The 8,843-nt window shown below is 35.5% G+C and overlaps 1 pseudogene; it reads right to left on the bottom strand.

The window, feature by feature from the left end:
• Positions 1-647: 647 nt before the first annotated feature.
• On the bottom strand, positions 648-1,865 carry LOC124231877 (myelin-associated neurite-outgrowth inhibitor-like; annotated as a pseudogene).
• Positions 1,866-8,843: the final 6,978 nt, after the last annotated feature.

Here is an 8,843-nt window from a genome sequence, read left to right on the forward strand (position 1 = left end):
CAGAATAATCAGTAACTGGTTATGTCTGTTCTGTTAATTAGCACTTTTGTTAGTTATATATTCTTTAACAATTAATTTTTGTATCTAGCATTTTCATCCAGTTTTCCTTATACTTTTTTTCCCTTTGTGTTTCTTATAAAATCTTCATCCTTAACTTCCAGAACCTGTTTACTGTTTGTTTTAAATTTTACTTTATGGTAAATTAATCATTTTTTATATGGCACAAGACTTTTGTTTTACTTTATTTTTAGTTTGTTTTTCTCAGATATCTCTTAATTCCCCAGATATATTACCTAACATTCCTGTAAATGTATTTCTGTGACTAAATATTAAATCCAGGCCACAATTTATGTCCCTTCTACAATATGTCTTCAGTCATATCCTACAAGTTTGAAAAGTATCTCCTTCTTTTTCATACATCTTGATATATTTCTTTTTACATCTTCCTAAACCTATAGCAATTTAGAAGACTTGTTCTCAATTTCTAAATGCATAATTCTTTCTTATTTTTTCCTTATAAATATTTAATCTATTTTAACTTATTTATGGGTTGTAATCAATAGTCACTTAATAAATTGTGTATTTGTGTAGCTGAGTTATTCAAAATCTTTACATCTTTTGTTGTTGTTGTTTTTTTTTTTTTGCTCTATGAAGAAATTCACTTTAACACTTACAACTTTAAGACTTTGCATACGTTACAACAGTGCATTAGGGATACAAGCTGTAAAACACTTTCCATTCCTTTGGATTTTGCATATGATGGGTTTGCATCAGTCACTGCAGGTAGATTGAGCAAGCTTTGTTTTTGTGTTTGTTTTTTTAAACATGCATTCAACTAGATATGATTCTGAATAGATTAATACTCCCTTTTTATCATTATAGTTAGCTAAAAAATTGCCAGGCAGCCCACAAAACAGGATTTTCTGTAAGAACAACCCAGAGTCAGCTGGAGAATCATGGCGCTGGGACCTGCTGGGCGGGCCGCAGGAGTGCTAGCTAAGTGTCAGAGCATTAGGAAGAAAGTCCGGGCTGGAGGCGCCAGGCCTGCAGCACCAGCTGTGGAACCTCCATTATGTGAACGCACAGCTCCATCCTCAAACATTTGCAGGGTGATCACCACGGAGGGGGCACGTAGCTGTAGGTGGGTGTTCCGGGGGCCCGATATGTGGGCACCTTGACTCGGTGAGGGGCGACAGGAGTTGGGGAGTGGGCAGTCAGCAGGGTACCTGCTGACATCGCCATAGTGGTCCCAGCCACCATGCCCATGGTGACCTGTAGGTGGAGGGATAGGTGCAGGGTACACCGTCGCCGGCATGTCATTGGGTTGCACCACCGTGGTGTGGTGGACGACGTGAGGAGGTGCTGCGTACAGGGGTTGTGTGCAGTATGTGCCTTGCTGTGCATATGGGCTCTGCTGGGGGTAGGCACTTCGCACGGGGTACACGGCGGTCTGGTAGGGGTTGGGGAGGAGGAGTATGGTGGCACTGCCCCACTGGTGGGGGAACAGGACACTTTGTAAGGTGTGCCAGGAGTGTAACCTGTTTGGAAGGTGGGGTTCGCTCCAGGGTACATGTTGGGGGAGTAGGTGGGAGCCGCTGCTGCGTAGCCCATGGGGAAACCAGCTGGATAACCAATTCCTTTGGCATTTGCATAGGGAACCACAGAAGAACCAGGGCTATAAACAGGATTCATGATTTCAAGAACATGACATCCACAACCACGGCTAAGACAGAGGTCCAGATCAGCGCTGTCCAACAGCACTTTCTGCAGCGATGAAGCTCTTCTCCATGTGGGCCGTCCGATAAGCAACCATCAGCTAAAAGTAACAATCGCTCCCCGCGCCGCCGCGGGCGGCCTGGGCCTCGCTGACCAGCGTGCCGGCCGGGGGAGCGCCACCAGGCCTGCTCCGATGCGGGGGCACAGCCTCGAGGGCCAGTCTCCGCCGCCGCCGCCGCCGCCGCCGCCGCCGCGGGCCTCTCCCCTGCTCCGCGCCCGGCCCGCCTCTCCGCAGCCCGCCCGACCCGCCCACGCTGCTACATCTTTCGTTTTTATATATTCTTTGATATTTTTGTTTTTCTCCCAACATTGGAGTATGAAAATTATTTTATAAATGAATAAGTTGAAATACTTACATACAGTCAATGCTCATATTTCTATCTTCATTTAACTGTTTTTTATTTGTTTTATCACATATCTATATATTTATGAATGCCTTTCTCCATTTAGTCCATTTTATTTATTTATTTTATTTGTTTCAAAGTTAATTTCAGACACTGGTGCACTTTAGCCCCTGAACATCTGAGGATAGATATATAATATTAACTAACTAGAGTTGTTTGCTTATTTTTAAATTTCATATCTATATTTTCAATTAAAAAATTGGTATGTAAAACTACATATGCTATATTTTTACTTAAATACAGTCAGATACACAAATTTAAGTGTACCACTCAATGAATTCTGGCAAATGCATACACCCACGTAGTGTGTTGAATTTATCCTGCAGAAAATTTCTACCTCCTACGCCCATTCCCGTTAATCCTTGCCCCAAACCCCAGAAGCTTCAACATTGTTCTGACTTTTTACCACCTTGGATTAGTTTGTTTTCTGGACGTTTATACTAGTGGAGTTCTATGGCATCGAGTTTTGAGTAAGAGTTCTGTCATTCTACATGTTTTTGAGATTCACCCATGTTGTAGTATGTATAAATACTTGATTTGTTGTTGTTGTTTAATTTAAACTCTTTTCTTTTGAGAGATAATCTTAGAGTCATATGCTATTGTAAGATATAATGCAGAGAGATACTAAGTAACTTTTACCCATCTTTCCTCAAGGATGACATCTTACAAAACTAAAGTACAATAATTATAACCAGCACAGAGACATTGATAAAATTTATCAATATTTCTCAGATTTTCCTAGTTTTACTTTTCTCAAAAGTATGTGTGTAGGTGTGTGCGTTTAGTTCTATGTAAGTTTATTATGAATGTAGGTTAGAGTGTCCTCCACTGTGGTCAAGATATAGATCAGGTTCATTACCATGAGAGTCCATCAGCTTGCCATTTACTGCCACACCAACACACCCTCCCCTAATTCGTGGAAATCATTAATTTATTCTCAACTCTATAATTCCATCATGAATTACATGAATTTATGTATATTACATAAATATTATATGAGAGGAGTTTTATACACTATATAATTTTTCAGGATTGGCTTTTTTTCACTGAGCATAATTGTCTGGAGATTCATTCAAGTCATTGAATGTAACAATTCCAAAAACTTAGACCATTTTTAATTAATTTGTTTTTATGTTGGAAATGGAAACATCTTGTATATTTTTTAACACTAGAAAAGAGGGGACTGGTGAAAGAGAATGTTGACTAATATAAAGTTATTACCATGCAAGCTTTAGTTGAAATTATTCTGCTTAATATAATAAATTTATAGAATAAATTTAAAAATCTCAAACTACGCTTCAACATACTAAACTTTTGAGATGGAATGAAAATAGTTAACAAGAGAAATTTTATAGGAGCTAATGTCTGCATTAAAAAAACCTTAAATAAACAACCTAACCTTGAAGTTTCCAAAGAACTAGTAAAAGAATAGATTAAGTCCTAAGTTTGTAGTAGAAATAAATAAAACTGAGACTAAAAACAATAAAAGAGATGAATTAACCTGAGAAATGCTTTGTTTTAAGGTAAACAAAATTGGCGAAAATTTGGCTGGACTAATCAAGAAAAAAAGAAAGACGGGTCAAAAAATACAATCAAAAATGAAAGATTACACATTACAAATGATACCACAGAAATAAAAAGGCCCATTACATATTATTATGAACAACTATATGCTAACAATTTAGATGATCTGGAAGAAATGGATGAATTTCTAGAAATGTGAAATCTACCAAGACTGTCATGAAGAAACAGAAATGATACCTACATATACAATGTAATATTATTCAGCCATAAAAAAGAGTGAAATCTTGCCATTTGTGACCATGTTGTTGGACCCTGAGAACATTATGCTAAATACAATAAGTCAGACAGAGAAAGACAAATACTGTAGGATCTCTCTTATATGTAGAATATATCTATACAAACACACACTATTTATACACACTATGTACTATACACCATGTATATACTCTATAAGATGTATGCTAGATATGTATGCTATATACTATAGATAGATCGATCGATAGATAGATAGATAGATAGATAGATACAAGCTCATGGATACAGAGACCAGACTGGTGGTTGCCAGGGGTGGGAGGAAGGAGATGGGAGAAATAGTTAAATTGCTGTTTGTTTTTGTCTAGTTTAAATGAATTGAACAAAAAAGTAGAAATAAAAAGAAGTAGAAAATCCAAACAGACTAATATCAAGGAAGAAGATTGAATTAGTAATCAAAAATCCTCCAACAAATGAAAGTCCAGGATCAGATGGCTTCACTTGTGAATCTGACTAAACAATTAAAGAAGAATTAACACCAATCCTTCTCAAACTGTTTCAAAAAATGGAAGAGAAAGGAACACTTCCGAACTCATTTTATAAGACCAGAATTATCCTGATAGCAAAGCCCGATTAGGACACTAGAAGAAAAGAAAATTACAGGCTAATATTGCTGATAAACATAGATGCAAAAAGTCTCAAACAAAAATTAGCAAACTGAATTCAACAGCATATTAAGAGGATCATATACCATAATCGAGTAGGACATATCCCTGCGATGCAAGGATGTTTCCATATGTGTAAATCAATAAATGTGACATTAACAAAATGAAGAATAAAAATCATACAATCATTCCCATAGATACAGAGAAAGTATGTGAAAAACACTTAACATCATTTCAGGATCAAACATGATAACTATACTTCCCACTGCTGTATGATATATACGAATGTTGTTAAGAGAGTAAATTCTGAGTTATCACTACGAGAAAAAAATATTATTTTATTTCCATGTATTTTTATTGTATCTGTATGAGATAATGAACATTAGCTAAATTTATTGTGGTAATCACTTCTCAATATATGTGAGTCAAACATTTATGCTGTACACCTGAAACTCATACAGTGATGTATGTTAATTATATCTCAATAAAACTGAAAAAAGACCTCTCAAACTAGATATAGAAAGAATGCAATTCAACATAATAGAGACTATGCATGACAAGCCCACAGCTAACATCATACTCAACAGAAAAAGGGGAACACTTTCTCTCTGAGATTAAGAACAAGACAAGGGTGCCACTCTTGCCACTTCTAATTAACATAGTACTAAAATGCTAGCCAAAGAAATTAGGAAAGAAAAATAAATAAAAGGCATCTGAATGAGAAAGGATGAAGTAAAATTTTCTCTGTTTGTAGTTGACATGATCTTACATATAGTAAACCCTAAAGACTCCACAGAAAACTGTTAAAACCAATAAATGAATTCAATAAGGTTGCAGGATATAAAATTAATATGCAAAAATAAGTTACATTTCTATACACGAACAATATACTACCTGAAAAAGAAATTAAGATCTCATTTACAATAGCATCAAAAAGAATAAAATATTTAGGAATAAATTTACTAAAGGAGGTGAAAATCTGTACACTGAAAACTATGAAATATTGGTAAAAGAAACTAAAGAAGACTCAAATAAGCTGAAAGGTATCTTGTGCTCAAGCACGGAAAGAATCGATGCTGTTATAATGTCCATTATACCCTAAATGGTCTACAGATTCCAAGCAATGCTTATCAACATCCAATGGCATTTTTCCAAGAAATAGAAAAAAATCTTAAAACTTGCATGGAACCCATAAGACCCCAAATAGCTACAGCAAACTTGATCAAGAACAAAGCTGATTTCAAGCTGTGTCACAAAGATATAGTAATCAAAACCATATGGTAATGGCATAAAAAAGACAAAGGCCACTAAAAAAGAAAAAAGAGAACAGAAAGAAACCTGACTGACCTTTTTACAAAGGCACTAAGAAGGGGCTGGCCCCATGGCCAAGTCATTAAGCTTTGGTGGCTCAGGGTTGTGCCAGTTCAGATCCTGGGTGCAGACCTAGCACCACTCATCAGGCCATGCTGAGGTGGCGTCCCACATAGCACAACCAGGGGACCTACAACTAGAGCATACAACTATGTACTGGGGGATTTGGGGAGAAAAAAAGAAGATTGGCAACAGATGTCAGCTCAGGTGCCAATCTTTGAAAAACAAAAGGCACTAAGAATACACAGTGGGGAAGGGATTGTCACTTCAATAAATGATGTTGAGAAAACACAATATCTGCATGTAAAAGAATGAAATTAGACTCCATATTATACCATGTACAAAAATCAACTCAAAATGGATTAAAGACTTACAAGTAAGACTTGAAGCTAACAACTCTTAGATGAAAACAGAGAAAAACTCCTTGACATTGTTCTTGGCCATGACCTTGTGGTTTTGACACAAAAAGTATAGTCAAAAACAGAAAAATATAAACAAATGGAACTACATCAAAGTGAAAAGTTTCTGCATGGCAAAAGAAACAATCAACAAATAAAAAGGTAATCTATTGAATGGGAGAAAATATTTGTGAACCATATATACCATAAGAGATTACTATCCAAAATATATAAGAAGCTCATACAACTCAAAAGTTAAGTAAATGAATAAATAACCTGATTAAAAAACACTCAAAAGACATAAATAGAAATTTTTCCAAGGAAGATACACAAAAGGTGAACAGACATGTGAAAAGATGCTAAATTTCACCAATCATAGGGAAAATGAAAGTCCAAACCACAATTAGACATCACCTCAAATCTGTTAAGATGGCTACTATCAAAAAGTCCAAATACATCATATGGGTGAAGATCTAGACAAAAGTGACCACTGGAACACTGTTGCTGGGAATGTAATTGATCAGCCGTTATGGGAAACACTATGAAGTTTCCTTAAAAAATTAAAAATGCAACTACTAGGGGGCAGCCCAGTGGTGCCGCAGTTAAGTTCACATGTTCTGCTTCAGCAGCCTGGGGTTTGCCAGATAGGATCCCAGTTGCGGACCTATACATTGCTTGTCAAGCTGTGCTGTGGCAGGCGTCCCACATATAAAGTAGAGGAAGATGGGTATGGATGTTAGCTCAGGGCCAGTCTTCCTCAGCAAAAAGAGGAAGATCGGCAGTAGTTAGCTCAGGGGTAATCTTCCTCAAAAGAAAAAAAATCATTAAAACTCAAAAAAGTAGCACAAATCTCCCTGGCAATGGTAAATGTATAGCCATAGTTAAATCTGCAATATGGTAATAGTGGTGTATAACTCACAACTCTAGTTTACAAGGTAAAAAAGTCAACATGGCAAAAATAACCAAAAATTCAATAATCTGTCATTAGTTACACAATACTAAAAAAATTTCAATTGTAGCAGCAAAAATCTAAAATTTGAGGAGGAGAAGAAACCAAAATATAAAGAATGTAAAACATATTGATGTTAAATTGTTAACAGTTCAAAATAGGATGTTATAAGTTTAAGGTATTTTATGTAAGCCTCATGGTAATCACAAAGAAAAATCTCATAGTAATTCTTCAAAAGAACATGATAAAAAGTCAAAGCATACAGTTACCAAAAACATGAAAACACAAAAAAAAGGACAGCAGGAAAAGGAAGAGAAACAAGGAACAATGGATATATAAAACAGCCAGAAAACAATTAATAAAATAGCAATAGTAAGTCCTACCTATATATAATTACTTAAAATTTAATCAAATTAAACTCTTCAATCAAAAGATAAAGAATGGGTGAATGGATAAAAACGAGACCCAGTGATATGCTGCCTACAAAACACTCATTATAATTCTAAGGACACACATAGGCTGAGAGTGAAGGGATGAGAAAAGACATTTCCGCAAAAGTTAAACAAAAAAAGAAGTGGTAGCTATACTTATCACAGACAAAGTAGACTTTAAACTAAACATGATAAAAAGAGAGAAGATTATTACATAATGATAGAGGGATCAACACATCAAGAAGATATAACAATTGTAAATATTTATGCACCCAAGATCTGAGTAGCTAAATATATAAAACAAAAACTAACAGACCTAAAAAGAGAAAGAAACAGCAATACAATAATTATTGGGGACTCTAATACCACATTCTCAACAACAGATGGATCATTCAGACAGAATCAATAAGAAAACAGTAAATTTGAGCAACACTATAGATCAAATGGACCTAACAAACATATAATGAACATTCTGTCCAGCAACAGGAAAATACACATTTTCTCAAGCTCATGTGAAATATTTTTCAACATATCGTATGTTAGGCCACAAAATAAGTCATAGTAAATTTAGGAAGATTACAATCATCCAACTATCTTCTCTGACCACAGTGGCAAGAAACCAGCAATCAAAACAAGAGGAAAACAGGAAAATCCAAAATCACATGGAAGTTAGATAACATTATCCTGAAGAACCAATGGATCAAAAGACAAATCAAAGAGGAAATAAAAAAGTTTCTTGAGACAAATGAAAATGGAAACACAACATACCAGAATTTATGGGAAGCAGCAAAAAGAGTTCTAAGAGGGAACTTCAAAGCAATGAGCACCTACATTAAGAAGCAAGAAAGATTCCAAATAAATGACCTAATTCTACATCTTTAGGAACAAGAAAAAGAACAAATTGAGCCCAAAGTTAGCAGAAAAAAAAGAAAATCATAAAGATTAGAGCAGAAATAAATTAAAGAGAACAGAAAAACAATAGAAAAGATTAACCAAACTGAGTTGATTCTTTAAAAAGATAAACAAACTCTTAGCTAGATTAACCAAGGAGAAAAGAGAAAGAACCCAAATCA

The sequence above is a fragment of the Equus quagga genome, unplaced genomic scaffold (assembly GCF_021613505.1).
Source record: "Equus quagga isolate Etosha38 unplaced genomic scaffold, UCLA_HA_Equagga_1.0 HiC_scaffold_10556_RagTag, whole genome shotgun sequence".
Lineage (NCBI taxonomy): Eukaryota > Metazoa > Chordata > Mammalia > Perissodactyla > Equidae > Equus > Equus quagga.